We start from the raw sequence: 23,512 nt of genomic DNA, 5'->3' as shown, positions 1-23,512 counted from the left end.
GGCTGCAAAATCCTTTATGGCCTTGAAAAGGGAAATGTGGAACAATGTTGAACTTGACCAAAAATTCTACATGAGCTTTATAACTTGCTTCATGACCTGACATAGCTTCTGGTTCAAAGTCAACTAAAGTTGTGTATGTTTTCATTTCTCCTGTTACTGGGCATGTACAGCTTAATAAGTATGTTGACTACTACCTGAGCACCAGGGGGTGTATGGGCAGTAGTGATTTGTATCAAGCATTAGGGAGGGGGAAGCCTAGGGTACATTCATACCTATGTAGTCTGGTTTGCTGCATTAACACGTGTTGTTGTGCATCATATAACATCTTGACACGTGCTGCATTAAGGCAAACTCTAAGAAGCATGTAACCATGCAGTATAGTAAGCAAAAATACATGTGTTTTAGAGATCTATTGTGGTCCACTGAATTTGCTATATACAATAGTGTGAATATAGTCTATAGTTATAACATAAAACAATAAATATTTTAAGTAGTGGAAGAACAGTTGGAAAAAGAAGAGTTGAACTTATTTAATCAGTGACATTTTACGAACTCGCAGACTATGAAACACATCCTTTTCCTGTTACATTTCATTGGTTGAAATGGAGTGAAGCACACAGATTTATTTTGTCATCTCAGTTGCCTGGGGCCAGAACATGAAGATTAATAATACAGGACTTGAGAAAAAACCTTTCGACGTAAGGTATCTTGATAAATCTGTGATCTGATGTTGCTACACTTGGCATTGTTTTTCACCTCTGTACAATTGGTAACATGAGACCAGGCATCTGAACACACCCTGGACCTGTGGCTGAAAAGCTGTAGATTTAAAGTGACCATGCCAGGTACAGAGTAATGCATAAAGACTAACACTACTGCCCATGTGCTACAAATGTCACAAATGCATTCTTGCAGACCAAGATGATGATGATGATGAAAATGGATCCCTCAATCTATTATGGCTTTCTTGTCCCCATAGGCTCAAATGTTTAACACGACAAGTAGCTAAACAACCCAAAGTTAATCCTTCCTCTGTGCAATGCCAATGGATTTCAAATTAACAGGGTCACTTTAATCCTGCCCTCTCTTTCATGCAAATGTTTTACTTCCCTTCACATCCTCATGCTCTTCTTGACCATGGAAGCAAAGAGAAGAAGCTTGGTGTAGGTCCTTTCCACCTAGTTACATACTAGAACATACATATGTGGCTAAGGACTGATCCACACATGCCAGTGTTAGGGTTCTTGACCGGCCCCGGTGGTGCAAATATGATTGGTTTGTATCGATGAATAAATTCAAAGAATAGTTTGATTTAAAGTAACCGTAACTCATTTCAAAAGCATGTTACCAAACACTATTATTTATTTTCATATCTTTATGGCTACTTTTACATAAAAATAAAAAAGGTCTAATGTATTAAATGCCAGTTTTTTAAAATTGTCATAAATTACCCACAGCCATCAATCACATTTACCAGTACCCTGGGATCTAAAATGTATTTATTATTGTTACAATGAGGTCCTTTTTATGCATAATGTACTCTTCTTTTTCATGTGAGCAGCATTTGATATTACTTCAAGAAACACAAGCGCAAGTTAAGAAGGAAACTGTCATATATTTGTTGAAGGAGCCTAACAACGTCTGAAGGAACCCAGTTGGGCAGAGACAAGATGAGATGATAGAAGTGGGTCAGATTTATTATTACAGAGCATACATTTTCTGGGCACCCAGAGTGCTCGTGTCATCCTTTCACTTTGTAGATCACACACGTCCTGCAAGCCTTCATGGACGTTGATCATCTGTGAGTGCCCAAGTCCTTGTACAATGAAAATGTGCCACTAGATTAAATATTACTGCTTGGAGAAATGTCAGACTCTAAAACAGTGTGTTTCCTTTTTTATATTATGTCTTTATTGGTAGACCAGAGGTCAATTTTTATAGTGCATGCCAATCCATTAAAGCAATCAATGGTAGGTATTCTGACATTTTTTGTTTTATGTTTTAAAGTTACACATAAACAGGATTTAATATAATAATTGTTCTTTCTTTTAGAATTTGCAGATTTTTCTTTTTATAACAGAGGGTATACCTAACCTTGTAGCAATGCACAATTAGCAGATATTGGTCTAACTAGGTAGTAAAGATTTTAATGGGTTTGTTTGTTAATTAACATTATGGTGCAAATAAATGCGACAGCTAACCTCAAGATCAAGGACTAATGAAAAGCTAAGTATGGCTGGGTGGAAAATTAAGGGCAAATATTTCAATGGTTCCTGCTGTGAAAGCTGATCACAGAATGTGTGAAAGGCATATAAAGCAACTAATGCCAAAACTACCAAGACTACCATGGGCACAGGGGTCCTTAATGAAAAAGAATCTCACTTAGAATTTCTGCATTATTCAGACTTTTTACTAGAAAATTATAGTCATAGAAGAAAAAACGAGAACCTCATTGGTTGCAATGGAACATTGTAAAAACATTTTTACCTAGAAGAATATTTAATACATGGAATGTTTTAGCATCCAGTACCCTGAGGATAATCTGTGTCCCCAATGGTTCAGTGTTGAACATCTACACATAAGGTCTCATTTGCAAAGTACCTTACAAACGGACTGTACATTGTGCAATATTTAGGACATACATTGATAAAGCAATCCCATTATTGCTCTGCTTGTAGATTGTGCAACAACCTTCCATAATCATGGATCACTGAAAACATTCCCATGTACAAGGATATGTTGGCTCTTATGCAGTTCTTGCCCAATGACTGCAGTCAAACTCCCAATACCAGTGCAGAATGATAAAGTTAAAAGACAAACATGATTAATTTTTAGCTGATACTGGTCCATGGGGCTGAATATTTGAATGTTCCAGATATAAGCAGCATGACAAGTTTACATAAAGAGTAAAGATCAGAGGGGGTATTTCAAGTGGAACCACTAGTATGGGCTGAACATAAGTAGATGCACTGCACAAAGTCTCACATATACCTGTTGATCCATACAATAAAGTCAACCTAATGCAGTTTTCTGCATTCAAGGGCCCTGATTTGATGAAGTGATATGAAAAAATATTGCATATGATGTGACTGTCATTACACTCTTTTCTGCAATGACAGCAATGGCTCTGCTGCAGAAACCCTCCCACTAGGAGATGCAAAGTCCGACAGGGAAAGCATTTGAGATGTTAATTAAGGGGGGTTTAGCCCACTTTGACGAGGTAAAGAAAGTTTTTTGCATCCTTAATGAGAATGAGTATCACATAATAACTGGATGTGGTTATTGTCTATACTAGCCTTTCTCATCCTTTATACCCCGGAAGAACCCTTGAAATGTTTAGATCTTGGAGAACCTATGCTAATATTAATTAATCAGAGGTTAATTAATATTAGCATAGAAGTAGCAGCCCATTCTTTCCTGTAGCCGTGCAGCCTGATGTATTTTATGGCATCCCCAGCATCCATTGTCAGGCTGAGCACAGCTGAAGGGGATTCTCGAGGCTTATCAACTCCTGACTCAGTCCTACACTGCTGTTGGCTGCTGGGACTTTAGAGCCTCTTTGCTCCCAGTCACCAGTTTTCATCTGATTTTCTGTTGGTGACCTTGCCTGTTCCTGACCTATCGTTTGTATGCAGCCTGGACCGACCATTTGTTTTGTGTTTTGTCCTTGTGTACTTCGTTTGGTGGATGGATATTCAGGGTATGACCTCTGCTCTGTATTTTGTACTTTGCTTTGTTGGAATCTTGGTACCTCTTTATCTGTGGGCCCCTGGCTTGCTGCCAGCCTATCCCCAGACACCATCCCTTGCGCAGTACGTCCGGGGGGCAACCGTGTGCTGGGAGACATAACCATTCTCCTGAGGCTGAGCAGGGGCTTGCTATAGGTGAAGACTGCGGTTTTAGATTGAGGGACTGGTGTTTGGTGAGGCCGGTGCTGACCAGGGCCTTACAATTTCCCCTTTATAGTGGTGATCAGGATACCATTCTTACAGACAGCTAAAAAAATCATTGGGTCATGTTGCAGGCTCATTCTTTTGGCATTGGACCTGCAGCTATGCAGGCACTATTACATGGGGAGTCAGTTGCTCAAAGCTCCGGGATCCCTTGCAACATCTTGTGGAATCCTAGGGTCCTACAAAAACCTGATTGACCTTGATTGGGTTAGAATGTCATACAGGAACCATTAGTTACACTTTTTTTAGTAATTTCATATCAATCAGTAATACCTATATTGTCTACAATTCTAAATTTATAATATCCTGAAAACAATTTGGAAACATTGTCAAAGACACATCAAATATTATGCTGTAGGAAACTTTTCAATACAAGCTCAGCATGTATATCGAACAAAGAAGTGCCAGATTACCATCCAAGTCTGCTGACATCTGAATAGTCGCCTGTAGAAGTTGGCATTGCTATTAATCTTTTTCATTTTTTATAAATGGTCCCCTAAGTTATCTAACTCAAAGATTAAATTAAGAAAAAAAAGAATTTCAAACAATGTTATCAGTCAGAACTTTGATTGGGGAAATATAATACCACTTTCACTTTCCTAATCCCTCTAGTTCTATTCTTTCTGCTATTGTTCAGTCCTCTTTAAAGTCATATCTTGAAAATCTGAAAACATGCAGAGCTATGTATTTTAGAATTAGAGTGGAAAATGAGGTTACAATTTCTCCCAGAGTTTCCATCATTCGAACAATGACACATCAAAGCAAAACAAAAAGTATCAGAGATCACTAGTGTTGCAAATAAAAGAACTTCTCGCACATTCAGCTGAGATTGATTTTTATTATTCCAGTGTTTGTAAAAAACAATATATCGACAAAAGCTCTCTAAAGCAGAAGCCTTGTTTTTATCAATATATTTTACATAGGGATACAATACATTTCATACCTTCTCTGCAAGAGGATATGATTGTTTCTACAGTAATAGATTGGCATTGTAAATCTTTCCTTTCTTCACACTGTATGTACAGTACAATTATGCATATCACATACACCTAAGCTAACTCTACTCAGCAGCCGCAAGTTCACTTAGCAAGCACAGACATTCTGCCCTGCCCAGGACGCTGCTACCGGCACCTTCAAGTCAAGAACTTGCAAATGGTACCTGTCATATTTTTTACACAAAGACAAACACCCTACATGGCAAACTTTAAACAGCTGTAATGTATACATAGAACTTTAGTATGTGGTACTTCTGACTCCAGCTCCTGTATTTTTATTATACAATTATATACTTAATATTTTATAATTGTTTATTAGTAATTATTTAGCTAATAATATGTGTTGTTTTTGTATTGATTGAAAGGGCACAACCCAGAAGACATTTCATCACTACCCATGAGAGTGATTGCTGTTTAATGTCGTGCTCAGCAATTTTACAGTTTTTTTTCAGGACAGTGTCTAACACTGGTGAATAAAGACTCTCATTGCAAACATGCCAAAGATTTCCTAAAAACCAAGCCAAGAAATCCCTTTCCACCCTGCGTGCCAATAAAAGAAGGGAGCAAAAGGTAGAACTTTTAGTCTTTGGTATGACCAAATCTGTGAACAAGCAAAATCTACTGGTTAGGAAGCGGACAGAGTACTCAATCAGCCATTCAAGTCTCCCACTACTGAATCAAGCTGCTATTTAGAACCTGGTAATGCACATCCTTTATTATTACTAAAAAGAAATCAAAGTTAAAATACAGAAACCAAATCTCAAAATGACTGTATGAAAGAATGTGAATTAAAATTACATATGAACATCAGATTGCATAATAGCCGGAATTCATAATACTGAAACAGCTGCACAATGGCCTTTAATTTTATAGCAAAGGACTGCTTTATCATCTATGAAATAGGACATTTTAACTTTTAGAATTCTTTCATTATATTTTAAATTTATAAGGAGTTGGTACATTTTTGCCGACTCCAGACATGCAAGATTTGCCTCCTGCTACAGGATACCGACTTTACAGTCTCGTACTTAAAGTGGGATTTTGATTATAATGTGGTTTATTCCTCTCATCCTTCTTATATACTGGAAGCATTCATGTTACGGATATCTGTTTTTACAGGAGGCCTTCAATTATAGATTTTACCTGCTAATAATATTAAAAAGTTTGTGTATTGGGGATAGGTTGTGATAGCATGGTAACAGTAAATAAGGGTAGAACCAGAGTTGTACTTCAACTTCTTTTGAACTTAGGAAAGCACATATAAATGATTCCAAAGGGAACATCTTAAATAAATGTGTATATGCATTTTTCTAAATCTGTATTTAAATGCAGCGATTGCTTTTCAACCTCCATATATTTTTATTATTTTAAAAAAAAAATAGCTTTTCATGTCTGCGGTGTAGTTACGTTTTATTCAGTTTGTGTTCCCAATACGCTGCACCACTTATAGGGTCGTTCATGGCTTGTCAATGCTGTGATGTGCAATGTACAGAAAACATCGAGGGTGACCTCAATCTAGCTGAGCAGCAGAGGATATTGATGTGCTTTTTCCAAGGCACCAGAGAGTCTTAGGTAAAGCAGCTTCTCACGCTCATTAGGCTGGACAGCTTTTCATGAAATACAATAAGTGTAGTCTTATGGTGAGTTTCATGATTCAGCAAAGTGTCCTAGTTGCCAAGGCAGAAGCTGAATTTAAAGAATCTCTTGGGGGTCATAAGTTGTACTCAAACTTTTTTTTTTGCAGCCATTTTTCAAGAATAGCAGAATGGTTCGATACTCTTTAAAGTGCTACTAGAAATGTAATGTGTGGTATTGCATTAAGGTTGGATTAAATGAGTGTAGTTTAACTAAATCCAAAAAATTTAATTTTGTTGCACTGTGGTAATGTCATCGCACATATGGTGTTCTGCTGTGGTGCCATTTATTGTATATGGTACAAAGCACCTTGAAAACTGTAATGAACTTTACCACAATACATGGTGCCCTGTGCACTGTGCTGTATTAAAATGAATGCAAAGTGTACTTAATGTTATGTCTTCGTATATAATGTACAACCCAGCCCGTATTGTACCATACATGCTATAATGTGCCAGAACACAAAGAATGTGTATCTATGCAAAAACAGGTTTGGATCACACACATATTCTCTTTTTTTATTTCCTTTACATAAGAGGAAGGGGGGAAAGAAAACAAATATAGTTACATGTTAGTTGCAGTTAATTACACTATTGTTTTGGGGTTTAGATTGATATTTGATAGCAAATTTCAGATAATTTTTTGACCTTTCCCCCTCCAAAAATGTAGTTATCTTTCATAATCCTCATTATATTGCATTTCATCCATTTCCAATCTGATCCAAGAGAAGCCCACTGCTCCTCGTTGACTTGGATTAGAAGTTTTAAGCGACTGATAGGTTTGCAGTACTTTACATATTATTATGCCACAACATGGGATTCATAGCTGTTTTCAATTAGAAGAAGTCCATTGGACAAACAGCGGGAAAGAAAGAGGTTGTGTCCCCCACTTTTTTAGCAGGAGGTAAAAACGTTTTTGAAAACCTGGAAAGGAGCTGAGAGTTCTACCTGCTAGCAAGTGGAAATGCAACATTTTTGTATGCAACATATGGAATGAAAAAAGGGGTCAAACATTACAAAGTAGAAATATTGATTAAGTTGATGTAAGGGCTGATTCTGCATTCCTTTTCATAGACATGATTTATTAGGTATGACCATAAAAGTTCTAAAGAACTAAACAGTGGACATTATAAAGGTTTTTGAACAACTTATGTGAAGATAATGGTTGACCAAAAAATGAAGGACACAGGATAAGAAGTCATGTAAACAATTACACCACCAACAGACCAATTTGTTCTCTGGACATTCTGCTGATAAATACATTCTGGGCTATGATCCGCTACAAGACTATAAAACACACTATCCCACCCTACTAGAATCAGAATGCATTTTGTTCAGATTAATGTCTGGCTTTTGTATTCTCAGCATACACGCAATAAATATAATTTAATTTGGAACCCAGTCACATTCTCTCCTATTTGGACTCCCAAATTAAAGGCAGCAAACATAATAGGGTTTATTTTATTTGATCTTTTAGGCATGCCCAAAATAAATAATAATAGATGAATAATTATGAGTAAGAAGCTGAACTTTGGATGGAATATGTTTTTTATATTATTCTGGGTCACTGCCATTCCTATTCTGTTTCCTTATTCAGTAGGAATAGGAAGGGCAGTGTCCATTCATTGGCTGGCTGGTGGGTCCATACCCTTGAAACGAGTGTGTTCGCCATCTCTCACTTTTTCCCCTTGCTGCTGATAGAAATTCACATGATGAGTGTTAATATAAAACCTTTTAAAATGTTTCCCTTAACCACAAATGTAGTTATCTGCTAATATATATAGTGAATGTCAAGTGCATTAAGCGCCATAATGACGCCAATCAGAAATGTCTCAATGTGCAGCTATTAGGATATTTACAGGAAGATGACAATTATTTTTATCTTTTTTAAAAATGTGTTTTGAGTAATGTTCACTTTTCTTAAATGTTGAAAAATCTTTTCTATTGTTAGTTGACAGTAATGCTAATGTGAAAGTTACAGTGCTCAAATTATGGGTTGAAATAATGGATGTACTTTAAGTATTTAGATAAAATAATATTTTGTTTCTTCCTGTTAATTCTCAGCTCTGCGGTTGTAAAATTAGCCCATTATGCAACCATATCTAGTTTCCTATTAGTCAATCACAGCCATATTCAGTAATCTCTCTGTGAGTCACTGTTGAATCCTGTCTTCATTTTACAAATACTTTTCTTATGACATGCGGTATTTTCCCAATGCACTGAGCCTAAATTTAAACTAAAGGCAAAGTATGTCACTAGTATTGTTTAGTACTAAAAGCAGTATTCCTGAGTCTCCCAGTTTCCCTCTTATCTGTTCATTTGGTCAGTAGATTCATTGACTTTCCACCTATTTTAATGGTGACAACCTTTTTTGTTCTTCAGTGAAACCACTGCAAGGTTGTCAGCCTGAACTGACTAAACAGGGTAATCTTGGATGGGCTGAGTAATTTTTAATTACCTTTTACCAACTGACAATTATAATAATGCCCCACAAAAGAATAGCAAAGTAGTTAGAAAGTGTAGTTAGCAAGTGTGTACCTACTTCCTGACCTAAAATAACCCATCCCCCCCCAGATATACTTACTAAGATACAGATAGTTGTTGAGCGTCTTCTCCGTCCATGACCACAGTAGATGTTTCTTGCACATGAACGGGTATTCTTTCATTGCATTCTCTTAGCTAAACTAATTATCTTTTGCAAAATTATAACTCACTTTGATATGAGATCAGCCTAAAATTATTTTAATAAATGAGCCCCATCATCAATGGAAGTGCCAAAGACTTCATCCTATTGGGCAGAGTAGAATCCAGAAAACCCTGCATCACCTACTACAGATGCATGGTGCGCCACTGGATACCAACCAAGCCTGCTGTAATTAGCAGGAAGGGGGAATAATCAGCAAAAATAACCCTCCTTGTTCAGGGTGACAACTCCGCAGTGAATGTACTGCAGGCCATTCAGTTAAGTTGTCATGCAGAAAAGAGGGAGGCACTTGCAGAATCACTAAGTATTTAAGCATGTTACTATGAAGATAAAGTCAGGATGAAGAAAGACATGACGATTATATAGTTACACTTCTTTGGCTGTCATGCAAAGGCAAACAAGCTGATGAAAGTAAAAGTGAATCACTTATTTCAGTTTCTCCTTTTAAAATACTATCTTAGCTGGTAATTATATCGCAATTCATAATTGGCTTAAAAAGGCCTAAAAATGTAATAATGAAAGTATTTGCTTCTTCTTTCTTTCACTTAATATAACAAATACCTTGAGTCTGATATAAATTAATAATGGTCACGTTTTCACTCTTTCTTGTCAAATCTAATAAACATTAATATTTATCTGTAGAGATTCTGTGTCATGTAAAGGTCTCTCTAAACAGTCTTATCATCAGTTCTTTCCTAAAAATAATTTCCCTATCAATACCATTTATAGAACACATTTATACAGAGAACCGAGAAGCAGTATATCTATATGCAGATGGTTAGGTATGATGATTGTTTACTGCGTGTTCAGATTCTTGACAACTAAGCCCAGTAGGAAATATTTAAATGTTGCTTGTCAACACCCGAGAGCTGTAGACACAGCCCAGACGAAAAAGTTGCTAAAACAGAAATTCTTTATTTTTGGTGTGTGAGACAAAATAACCTGATGGCAATATTCCTACTGTTTAATTCTCAGAAAGGAAGAGAAAAGCAGCTAATTCCGTTAGTATAAACAAGTAGGAAGAAAAAAACAGCTGAAATGAATTATAGCATAAAAACCTGAAGCTGACAGCATGTCTGTAAAGGTTTCAAGTGGGGCTGGGATTAAAGTATATCTAAAGACAAAACTGTTATATTTGGATAGAACAGGGCGGGGTTGGCATAAGTGGTAGGTAGGTATTGCTTGGGTTAATCTAGCAAAATGTGGAACCGTCTTAAAAGCAAGTGGTCCAATCCAAATAACAGTAAAAGATGTGGCATGTATATTAATATAGGGAGCACTATCTATCTATCTATCATTATGTATTTAGTTTTATTTTACACACTAGTTGTGGCTTATTTCTTTATTACATTTTTTAAGTATTTAGTAAAAGAACCAAAATAACATTTCCTAAAACATACAATATATATATGCCTGTATTATTTAGGGTTTGTAAAATCACGTGGCCACAAATATTTTAGACCACATTAGGCAGCACAACAAAAATGGCCTTGAAAGGAATATACCAGAAGAATGACCTTTATACAGTTTGATACCATACCACTGATTTACATCCAGTTTTTGTTATATATGTAAAGAATTGCTTTCTCCGTGTCCCTGTAACACGTTCAAACCATACTAAATTTTTACACCTGTAACACAAACTTCTATATATAAAAATGTGTTTGAAATAGTATTAGTTTATACTTACTGTAAATCTAATCATTTTCCTATAAACAGAGTTCTAAATAAATCTCTGCGATGGGGGGAGGACTACTGCACCGATCTGGGACTTATTTTACAAAGGTTATAGAGGTAAAATCCAGCTGCTACAGAAAGCAAATATTGGAGAAACAAACAATTCCCTTGCTTCGCTTTCAGAGGGTGTACACACTTATATTTGGAATGTGTTTCTGCTTATACAAAACTGATTTTTCTCAAATATAAGCTTGGTACCTTTTCAAATCCATTCTTTATATGTTGCTGTTTCTGCTGAATGCAGAAATATGAGATTTATCTTAAAGTGATTGTTGTGGAGAAGATACGGTATTTTATTAAATGGCAAGATTTCTTACACTAGCGGGCATTTATGTTTTGCTGAATATCTCCAGTTTCCCAAATTCTACGCTTCTGAAAGTGCCAGTTGACCGCATCATCTGCCACATCGCTGTGGTTCCATTTTCTGACCTCTATGTTCTTACAGGACACAATAGTTTCATAGTGGTTGTGGGTGATTGTAAAGTAGAATATGAAAAAATCATGAATTTGGCATTCATTTTTGGTACCTGTAGATCTTCAGAAACCAACACCCACCAGGTAGGTAAGTATGTAAATTCTTTTGCTAAAGTCCTTTTTTAAAAGAACATTCTTCAGTAATGATTCACGCACCTGGACCAGCTTACTTCTGATTGACCATAAAAATAGAGTTTACCCTTTTTGATACACAAAACTGACTTAGCAGAGCAATGGCTTATGTGGTCGAAGCTCTACCCATGTGAAGTGGAAAATTACTTATTCAGAATGCCTGGCTGAAAATGTCCTGTGGCCATTAGTATTAAGGAGTGCTTGTAATTGAGTCAATGCCCTAGGAAGGAATGTCACTAGCCTAAATTTAGTGGTTACTCTGGTATCTGAGCTGTACATAGCTTTCCACATTTTTTAAACCCTAATTTATGTCCTCCAAAATGAATCGACATTGATTAAATCATCCAGTAATATAAATATGTCAAATACAATAAGTGAAGAACGAAAGTGCAAACACACCAAGCTCAGCTCTACATGACAGATCCCTGGCTGGCAACTAAATGCCACAATGGATCCTTGTGTTTACTTCTACAGAATCTGCCATTGACAATCTGCCATTACCTGATTCTGATCTGTGCAATCTCTTGCCAATGTCCCAGGTTTCTCCAGTTGGCTTAGAAAGCCATTGGTCAGTATCTTAACAGGCTCAGAAACAGGTCCATTCCGAAGATGTTCACAATGTACTTTCTCATCTAAGGGGGCAGCCATAAAGACCATATGATCTCCTGGACTGAAACTATAGACACTAGGCTCCTATTTAATTTCAAATGCATTTTTTTAGGTTTAAAGGAATGTGTCCTTAAATATACTGATTTGCCTGTTGCTTCTTTATAAAAACAAACATTTTTCCACAAACCCAAAGAATAGAATATTTAATCCTCACCCTAAGAGTCTGTCAATCGCCAAGCATCTAATCCCTGCCCTAGAAATTCATCAATAATAAAATATAGTACAAGTGAGATACAGGTCATCCGTCAACCATCGAGTGAGCTTAAGCCAACCTTTTATTCCCTAAAGTTCCTCCGATCAATGCGACTCTCTTAGATTATTTATTTTATGTTAAGCGGCCGATGCCCAACTAATCTTTGGATAAAATTATGTAGAGACATGTGAGAAACATCTATTTGATATCAGAATAATTATGGTGACATGTTTGTGCTCCTCCAGAGCTGAGATTTACAGAAGCTCAAATTGAACAGATTATTGATCACAAATAAAATAAAAACCTGTATGGAATTTAAAGAACCAGATAATAACAGCAGTGTAGAGTGACCGAGAATTGCAAAAACAGTATGATATGACTCTCCAGCTCAAAATAAATAGCTCCCAGTAATTCAGAAGCTACAATAACATTTAAACTTGATTCTAGACAAACTATTAAATATTCTGTCAATATACATAAAATGTAGCTGTCTACCTGTCATTGGATTTGTATTACAGTATATCAAGTCCTGAGGTTCACACAGCTCTTCTTCACAGCCCTGTCTTTTAGGAGTCCTTATTTTTGTGTATTGCAGTTCATCAACACTTACAGGTCTCCTTCTCACCCCTTGTCTATAACCAGTCAATAAAAGAAGAAGAAGCCAACCATGGGTAATGAGACAGCCAGGATTGCAGCCTATTTCTGACCACAATCCCTGGAAAAATGTTCCTTAGCATTTAGTCCTTTGTAGAGCAGGCATTATTCTATAGATATAGAGAGAGATCTTTTAAATCAATGGAACACACACAACAGATTGTTTACATAAAAAGTGTCCACATTGGTTCTCAAGAACCACATATAAGCCTTGATTTTCAATTTAAACACTTATTTTGTAAACCATACTAAATATACTGCTGTCTGTCAAAAAGTACTAAAGATGCATGTGAAGTTGGACATTTGGTCTAAGTTGGACAACCAAATAAGGAAGAAATGAATATATTTCCCAATCCACCATGAAAACCAATCATTGTGAACACAGGAGCTCATTTACAAATATACCTGCCATTCCCAGCTGTTACTTTCCCTAGCACTGGGAGAGACAGAGTGACAGCTGAGGCCAACAGGCTACAGATGTCAAAGTACAATACTGTATTACATTTTTATCTATTTACAAGCTTACAACAAGGAAAGTAAATTACTCACAGATTTCTGTTCAGGGTATTTTCATAAAAGCACACACTGATGCTTCTAAATGTAGGCATCTAGGTTTTTTACCTGACCTTCAGACATGAAATTGTTAAAGGGTGCACAATATTATTTACATGCTACTGTAGTGCAACTTTAAGTTTACATGGCTACCCATTGCTCCTTTGAAAAAAACAAACATTATTTTACAAAAATCAAAGAATGGAAGATCTAATCCTCACCCTAAGAAATAATCGATAGCCAAGCGACTAATCCTTGCCCTAAAAAATCATCAATACAAGAAAGAAAGCAAAATACAGCTACTGATCATCTGTCAACAAGTTCTTCAAATCAATATGGCTCTCTTAGGATATTTATTCTTTGTTAAGTGGCCAATATCCAACTAATCCAATATTAAAAATAAATATGCAGAAATGTGTAAGGAATAGCATTTTACAATCAGAATATTCTGTTAGAATTTTCTAGCATTCACCAGAACCCAAGTATGTAGGAGGCCAAAATGAATATTGCCTAAATCCCACCAGGATTTGTTTGAGTTTTCTCTTACAATTATGAGTTATTACTATTTCTTTAACTGTTCATACTGGAATTCTATTGTGCCAAATTTACCCCATTTTGTGCATTGAGAACACATAAGGCAACTATCTTACCCAAGTTCCAAATGCATACCTAATCAACGCTCATTTCATGTGCTCTACTTATACAATAATGATCATGTTATTCTCTGAATATCTTGCAATCTCCCAATTTTCTCACAATTATAAAAAATAATAACAATAATAAGTTATCTGTTGCAATTTCTGGGCATGCCTTCCCAACTTCAAACTTTACGTAAAGTGTTTCTCCAGAGGTTTCTAGGGATTCCTTGAGCAATTTGTGCCTCCCAGGGTCAGTTCATCTGACACCGATCTTTTTTGCTATCTGTAGAGTGGCATTGTTCTAATGGCCAGCAATGGAAGCATTTTTCCTGTTGACAGCCATGTGCTGTTAGCTATCCTAATACCTGAAAGTTATTCCAAAAGTTCCCCCATGAGAAAGGTTGAAAAAGGCTGCTTTAGAGGAATGGAAAATAAGCTTTAATATAGTAAGGACTGATGTGATTTATATGACAAGCTGCTCTCTCTCTTTTAATCTCCCCCTTATAATTGCCCTTTCCCCTTTTACAAAGGGCAGATTGGACGTGTGATTCATTTTAGCAAGTAAGCAGATATGTCAAAGCACTTTACATTTTAAAAACCTGCTGTAATGTGTATCCCTAAGCAATTTTATTATTATTATTTTTTCCATAAAATGTCATGATTAAAGGCAACATTGACTTGTTATCAGCATACCTCCAGACTACATGTTATCAATGAAGTGTTTAGAGCTTGCTGCTAAGAAAACTGAACATATTTAGCAGCCTTGGAAATCTATGTCTTCCATGGTGCTCAATCATTGGAACTATCAATGGGAATACAATTATAGATTGATTGCTAAAACTCTCCCATCTTTACAATCATTTTCCAGTAGTTTCAAGGCTTCCACAGGAAAATAGAACAAACACACATACACATAGTAATCATTATAATTATGATTTTCCTGTAACAAACATGAAAAGCTTGAACTTCGCTAATTCTTGATAACCTTAGGTGACTCATGGCTCCTATTGTGCAAATACATTTTATAGTGTAATCTTTATGCCTCATTATGCTAATGATTTGTTTGGGAGGAACTACAGCCTTCCAGTTTGAAAATGTTAAATATTTCTGCACAGAAATGACAAAACAAATGACCGGAGGACCTTCTAACACTCCATAGACACACAAGACGTCAAAAGGCTGTTTACATCCCAATGAAGGTGACATGAAAACATGCTAGTCAAATAGAAGCACTCATTATCTCAATTCTAGGATAAACTTAGCATAATAACATGTAGCAAATTATTTTTTTAACCTCTTGCATTGGATTTTACACATTAGAACAGTTCAGCATCATACCTCTAATGAGGTTCCATTAGGTATATATTTTTTGAAAGATGTCAAAGTAAAAAAAGCATCTTTATTATTGACTATTATGTCTTATTTATAATCAAAACACAATATTGGAGAAGTGATCATACCGCCTATTGGGCTATAATGCATTGCAAATTAACTGAAGGCAGATTAGCTGAAAATATCCACAATGACTTGCTAATACTGTATATAAGCCAAATTATCCAAAACCTGAGACACATAAAAATGTTTATTTGAAATAATACATACAGAATTGCCCCTCAAACCACCACTTTTGGTGCAAGTAATAAGCAATGAGTAATGTCAGGTGGCAATTAAAGAGAATATGTGAATAAGGCAAGGAAACCATTTCACCTTTTGCACTAAAGTTATTGGCAAACCATATGGGAGCTGCACCTGACAGTTGAAGTTTTAAGAACTCTCCATGTACTTATGAATTAGGATATGCCAGTTATAGTGCTTGTAGGCAAGTTAGTATCCTGAAAAGGCTCAGTAGTTAAATGTGTGAACAGTTGTAAATATCTGGAAATCAACATTCTGATATAAATAGATGCCTAAGAGCTGCATAATTTAGCTGCAGTAATTTTCAATTAAGGACACAAACTGAATCATAGGGTAAACTCCCGCTAACAATCATTGAATAAAATAAATAAAATAAGTCTTGATTAAATGGAATTGCTGGAGACTACAAATGGACATTGCAACACAATATAAAGACATGTTTAGCTGTTCACCATTAAGAATTTAGCATGATATACCTCTTGGTAAAATGCAGTCCCCTTTTTATTTCCAATAAATGCAACTAAAACAAAAATAAAGGTAACTTTTTTTGTATAAACTATTCACTATATAAACTATTTACTTCCTCACTTTCCCTATGTGATGGATAGGAAGTCATGCATGCTTGTATTACAGCCTGGGGGTTACCACTCCTCCCCTAACAGATACAATGGAGTAGTAAGTGTGACCACCCAGGAACTAGAAACCAGAGAAAACCCACATCACCCCCCAGTGAAAAATATTACATTTTAGATATGCTTTAGGGTAGTATAGAATGTAGATGGTGCCTATAAGTTTACATCTGAATGGTGGGGAGGAATTAAGGTGTACATTATATGGTAACATTGTAAAAATCTGCATGCATTGCTTATTTTCCTCCCAGTGGTACATCAGGCTGTACAGACCAAACAAAAAATCAGCCTGGTTAAATTGATTTCTGTTTATTGCCATTTGCATAGCTTTTATACTGATGAAGATGTACAATATAATTGTTTTCCAAGCTGCACTACTCATTGATTTTGTATATTAGTTTGTAAAGCTTATAAGTTGATGCAATTTCTTTCCTTAAAAGCACTTTTAGGATTTTGTTTGCCGTGTAAGAGCTCATAGACATCTTGCACTTTTCAGTTTTTCCAATATTGAGCATTAATCATAAAAGCTTATCATATATTTACATCCCCTTTAGCACATAAATTCACAAAACCTAATTTATATTCAAACTATTCAAAAGAAAATAATATGCTTCAGTTCTTCTTTTTGCTATGGATACAATACTTCTATAAAGAAACATTAACCAAATTGTTTTGTTTGTTCGATACAAGAACAAAAAGTTAGAACTAGGGTTTTAACGTATGTACTTGTTTAACGTAAGCCATTGTTTTATTCTTACAGTAATTTCACTCTGCATCCGTCACCTAATATGGCAGAGCAATAGACCTAATCTATGAATGTACAGAATATTGTTGTCTTATTCCTAAATATTGTATAGCAAATCCAAAATGAAATTGCATTCAAAGTTGACAGAAAACTAGAATTAAGTTCGGGGGTTACATTGGCACTTGGGTATTGTCTCATGTCTAATATTGCAAACATGCAATAATTTAGAATAAATAGTCACTTTAAAAACGTCATACCAGTTACAAAAGTTGGTTGACCTATTTAAAAGTAATTCATTTATTTATAATGAAATGGACTTTAAAGTATTTTTGGCAGTACAAGACACCACTGAAGGGATGGTCCAAACCTACAAGCATTTAAAAAGACCTTGTGATGGACCTTTTATCCTGCCAGTTCTAAACAAGGACAGGTGGAAATAAGTTTCTTTTTTGTTTTGGTATCATTCAATAAATCTTGAAGTGTGAATCTAAAGTTAACTTTGAAAAGATTTAGATAGGGATGATTGTCACATGATTATCACCAGCGGCATGGAAAGCGAAGCACACCATTCATGTTTTATATCGGCTGGAGATAGAGACTCTAAAGGAATACAGAGATTCAGATTTAGATATGATCCTTGAGGTCCCCAAACAAATTCTGCTCTTATTTCAGAACATCAAGCAATGAAAAGCCTTATAAGAAATGAATGTCTAAATCTTGAGATAAGACGTACTTTTGTTAAAAAGGCCTCTTTTAAGACACAAATAATTTACAGGGCAATCTGATGTAGCTTTTGCAAAGCCTTAAGAAATAACTTTACCAGAATTTTTTCTATTTAGTAACAAATATATTACTATTTAAAGGGACATGGTTAAAGGAAAAGGACAAGGTTAAAATAAAAGTATCCCTTGAAACAAAACCTCTCATTACAGAGGAAGATTAGTTCCTGTCTGATACTTATTTATGTCTGGCTACCTTAGAAACCTTCTCAAAATAGGTGAAATCATGTAATTATTCTTATTATATGTGGAATAATTCTTATGACTGAAATAATGTTTCCAAAATACTAAGGCCTCTAAACCAACATGTGTCTAGCTGCTCCTGGACACCCTTTTATACATGTTAATGGTTTGTCATGGAGTTGTGGTGAAGTTCACTGGACTATTTCCAGTTCTCAAGCAACAACCTCAACGCAACTGGAATGCAACTGTTATATAGATTTTAGAGTAACTGTTTTCTAAAATTTTGCATGTCTGCAAAAAAAAAAACAGAAACAAACTTTACATGTAACAACACATCATGCCCTGTGCAACCCCCAAACATATGTCTAGCTTTTTGTTACCCTGGAACACAATTTCAATATTTTTTATTGGATTGGATTTGGGATTTCTCCTATTGGATCTTGGTGATGGAGTGATGGAGCCACAGCTGATTTTCCCTTTTCAAGTTATTGGAAGCTCCTGGACATCTATCCTTATGGGAGGATAGAAGCGGCAGGATCCACTCCACAAACCATCACAACTGCTTGCACAAAATGGTTGATGTTGGGTGTCCAGATTAAAGTGTGGTAAAGTTCTGTGGTTTAGTGAAAGTCTGAAACTAGGCTGTTTCTGAAGGGTATGGACGGTTCATACCACCAAGGTGTTATTACACACATGCAATTTGAATAGGCTTCCCATATGTGTACCATATGGAGTCTTCAGCACACTTTGAAGTGGCCCTTAGGCAGCAAGAGTTAGATTTGGATTTTTGGGAGTAGCCTTTTAAGCAATGAGAACAATTTCAAATTTTATTTTTACTGCAAGGGCTCCTATAGACCCAAATATCGCTAGACTTATAGGCTTTCTTATTAGATGGATGCCTTATTGACGGAGATGCCAGGAGGAAGCAGCAGCAAACTACACTTTTGACACAAAAGTCAAAAAGTCAAAATTTGCATCATTTACTTGAAAGTTGCTTTCATTCTGGATCTACCAATTATGGCTTCTTTTATCACATTCTCATTGTAAAAAAATACCCTTAAAGCTGTAAAAAAAGGTATAAATACAGAAAAATCAAGTATTTTAAAAGTTTAGTTGCAGTATTTTTATTCACTTGCAATTCGCCGCTTAACCTGCTAAAAATCTCCATCACAGCTCCCTTACACCTAGCATGTCATAGCCCTCTCTCGTGCAGGTAAAGTCTAATTGTTCATTGTGATGGCCCAACTCCTCTGCCTATCTTTTCACATACCTGCATAACCTTTTATAAAATTTTCTGGAGGAAGAGTAAAGAGAAATCCAGATAAACTAATTTAAGAGTCTGCTGTGGTTGTGATATCATATTCAAGATGGTGGAACATGGCAGTAGTCTTAGAGCTTTTGGATGTATACACATAGCAGGCTTTTATTGACATGCCATAAAAAAAAATTAAGGGCTCTAAATAAAAAAACAGGCAATCAGACATTCCTTTGATTATTTCCTTGTAGACATGCCAGGTTCCTGTGTTTCAATGACAATAATTGATTCCAACCTGGGAATGTTTAAGGGAATGTCAGACTCCCTGTTGTATAAATACAGCTCTGCATGTACATGTTATCTGTTTTTACAATTTTTGTTAAACTGTCTCTTTTAGTCCTAATAATTTTTTTATAGGAAATCAACCTAAATGATTATAACTACCCAGTAGATCTTTAAATATCACCATATCTTCTATATAAATAAAAGGATGGGTATTTCTAACCACAGGAACTAGATTACAGAAGATTAACAAAAAGTCAGAAAAAACATCACACACCTTTATTTGGGCAATAGAGGGGTCACAATGACAGCCAGCCAAGGAGAATTTTATGAAAAAGAGGACAGCGCTCTTTTCTCCATTGTTTTCTTATGACTGACTTTCCTTAATGTTTATTAATTCATGCAAAACAGCTCTAAATTCAATTCAATAGCTGCACAACAAATATTCAATCTTCTATTACATAACTTTAAAGGTCACGCTGTTTACAAAGTAAACTCATAACAGACAATGTATGCTGCTATTCCCAGTTGTTGTGTTGGGACTTTTGGGGATTAAAGTGAAACAATTGGAAGAATTATCTTGCTAGAAAGAATGCCAATATCCTTTGTGCAGTGAAGCGGCTTCACAATCCCAAAAGACTGGCAGCCCATCAATAAAACAGGATTTGTATTTGTGTTAAGTCTTCTTAGCTCTGTCTCTTTAAATACTCTTGAAACAAACATTATCAGTTCAAACCACACATTCTATGGTGATTATCCTATTGGCTTTAAGAGAAGCACTTAGCAGCAAGGGGAGGATGAGCGTTCACTTGGTAACTAATGACGGAGAAAAGTCTGGGTCAAGTTGCCAATCCATGACGGGAAAGAATCTGTGCTGCTGTTGTGAGGTAAGTACGCAAACATAAGGCTAGTTATGCTCTGTCCTGCAGTAATGTAATTATTTCTATAAATTACCTGTAGATTTAGACTAAAATGAAAAGACTCAATGGGTGGCGTGAGGGTATTTACGATTAAACACATTTCAAATGTTCTACACAGGAAAGCCATGAAAGAAATGCATTAGTTGTCTCTGAGATTTTTAAGCCACCACCACTGTTAGGTAACTGCTGCAGGCAACCACTGGCAACCACCCTAACCACCCCTAAGGTGTTTCCATGTGATCAGTAAAACAAATTGGGGCCATTAAAATCACTTTTTTCTACAGCCATTTGCCTGTGGTGGCATTGTAGTGTGATTTTTCAGAAGCTTCATGCAGAATATCAAAGCTGTCTGCCACTCGACTGCTTCCATTGTCTAAATGAGACCAAATGTACTTTCCAGCCATCTGAAGTACAACAGAAAAAGAGTATATCCAATGGGGTGTGGGGACCAGTGCAAGACAAATGCAACTTCTGTCAAAACTGCTAGTGAACGCTCCCTGGTACATAGCAGTTGCATGTGAGGACCCAGGGGTAGGTAACCACACGGTCAGACGTTCATCAGAACATAGCCTTAGGATTGGATTTCCCCTATGTGTTTCCCCATGAACTTCTATGGTCCTTATATTAAAGTGGTGCACACATATGCTTGATAATTGTTACACTTGACAGACATTTGTAGTCAACTCAGACGAAAGTCTATCGTGTACAACTGTTGACCAACATCACTAAACAATCAACCAGGGCTGACGGCAATGATTTCTTATGGGGGAGGCTATAGCAGAGTGGCTCATGCTTATTCTTCCAATCCCCTTTTAAAAGAACTGTACAGCAGTATGTGCGCAGAGCTTGTTCATTCTACATGATCATGAAAGATTGCTTCCAGCAGAGATTCGACATTTGTGTACAAGTCTTACATTAATATCTTTGTGTTAATGCTATTCACTGCACCTCTTGTAATATTTTTCTACTCGAAATAAAAGCATACATAGCACACAGTAGATATTCGATGAAATAAGTAATTGATAGCTTGGTTTCTATTACAAGTTGAACACCCTAGTTCCAATGCTATTTGCACAACATATTCTTTTCTACTTCCTCCTGTCAACACTATTTGCAAATACAGGAAGAATATTTTGGGCCAGGTTGGAGCCATAGAAAGATGTTTCAATGGACTTTCTGGTCCCTATTGTTTACTTAGGTGTCAAAAAAGGACACTATTGTCTGAGGCAGTCCAATAAATGTAAGGTGAACAGTGTGTTTATAGAACTGAAGATGGAGCAGCCATCAAGTCCCTATGCGCTCTCCGTCTTGCTTTTTGTTTGTTATAGCTTTGTTAGTGAATTGCACCTTGACAGCACTTGCAAAGTCTCTGTTTTATGCTGAGAAATCTTGGTATGATATTTTGAGGCCCTTACCAACAAAATTCTATCTAACATTGAATTTTTACCTTTATATTAGTAAAAAAGAAAAACTTTTAAACACAGAAAATCACCACTAAGCTAACACAAGAAGTCTAAAGTACTATTGTACATTGACAAAGAAAAATCCACTCTGGTATACATTGTTTGCATTCAATTTATACTGGAATGTGAACTGTAAGATCATGGCTTTTGAGTGGCTAGCACCAGCTTTCAGCTGCCAAAGAAAACCAGTGTTAGCCATTCAGAAGCTGCCATCTTGATTTTTCAATTTTGTTAACTAGGAGATATATTGGATATACTGAAAAGCTCATACTTAAGTCGCCAACCATGCCAGAGGCTTTGTTAAGTTCATTCCAACCCAGGCCTTTGTTGCAGGCTTTGCAAGTTATCCAGAGTAACAGGATGGGCTTTTCATGTGTAAGAGCTTCTCTTCTAGTAAAACCAATTATTACTCATCATTACACATAAAGGCAGAATACCAATGGCATAACTACAATCCCATGGGTCTCTTTGTGCAGCAATTATTCATATCTACTAGCCCTTTTTACATCAGACTCCACAATTTAAAATAAAGCTTTACTCGTTTTCCTGATTTATTAAAGCCCTGACTGGAGAGAATACACTTTTTATCAGTGGAGCTGGGTGGTCCAACAAACCTGTTGAATGGATCTGGTACAGGATTGAAAACATTTGCTAACACATAGCAAATTACTTTTAAGAAATCCATTCCAGGTCTGCTGGATAACCCAGGTTTACTGATGAAAGTGTATCCTCTCCAGTCTTGGAGAGCTTTAAATAATCAGGCCTACTAATGGGAAATGAGTAAAGCTTTATTTTAAAGTGGGGAGTCTTTAGAGGGATTGGGGCAGAGGAGATCTCTATTTTTCTTGCAATGCTTTGATATATAACAATTATTTATTGCAGAGCCAGTAAAAGTAAGTCAATGATAGAAGAATAGTACATTATTGGGTGGCAGGATGGCACCTACAGGTCTTCGGGAGTAAGAAGCTCCCTCTAGACCTTTGCAATCACTGCCTCTACATCATTGTGACCTACAGTTGTGTAACCAACTAACCAATATGCCAAATTCATTTAGTAAGAAGCATATTTAGAAAACAGTCAATGTGACATTCATTAAACATCCACTCCATGTTCCAGGAAGGTTTGCCTGCTGTGAATGTATTGTGCTTGTCACATTCACTGCTTTATACTTTTTCTTATAAAGGTATGCTTTCAAATTCAGCCAAAAGCAACTCCATATCACCAAGTAAAGCATCTCTTAATTCATGTAATGCAACATTCTAAAACATTCCAATTATTATTGATTT

At 36.1% G+C, this 23,512-nt stretch overlaps 1 protein-coding gene across 2 annotated transcripts in view; it reads right to left on the bottom strand.

The window, feature by feature from the left end:
* The window catches only part of DPP6 (dipeptidyl peptidase like 6), a 626,323-nt gene that overhangs the window by 283,681 nt on the left and 319,130 nt on the right, over positions 1–23,512 (bottom strand). The gene's annotated exons all lie outside the window — the stretch shown is intronic.

This window comes from Pyxicephalus adspersus, chromosome 5 (genome assembly GCF_032062135.1).
Source record: "Pyxicephalus adspersus chromosome 5, UCB_Pads_2.0, whole genome shotgun sequence".
Lineage (NCBI taxonomy): Eukaryota > Metazoa > Chordata > Amphibia > Anura > Pyxicephalidae > Pyxicephalus > Pyxicephalus adspersus.
This window is presented reverse-complemented; position numbering and strand designations above follow the sequence as displayed.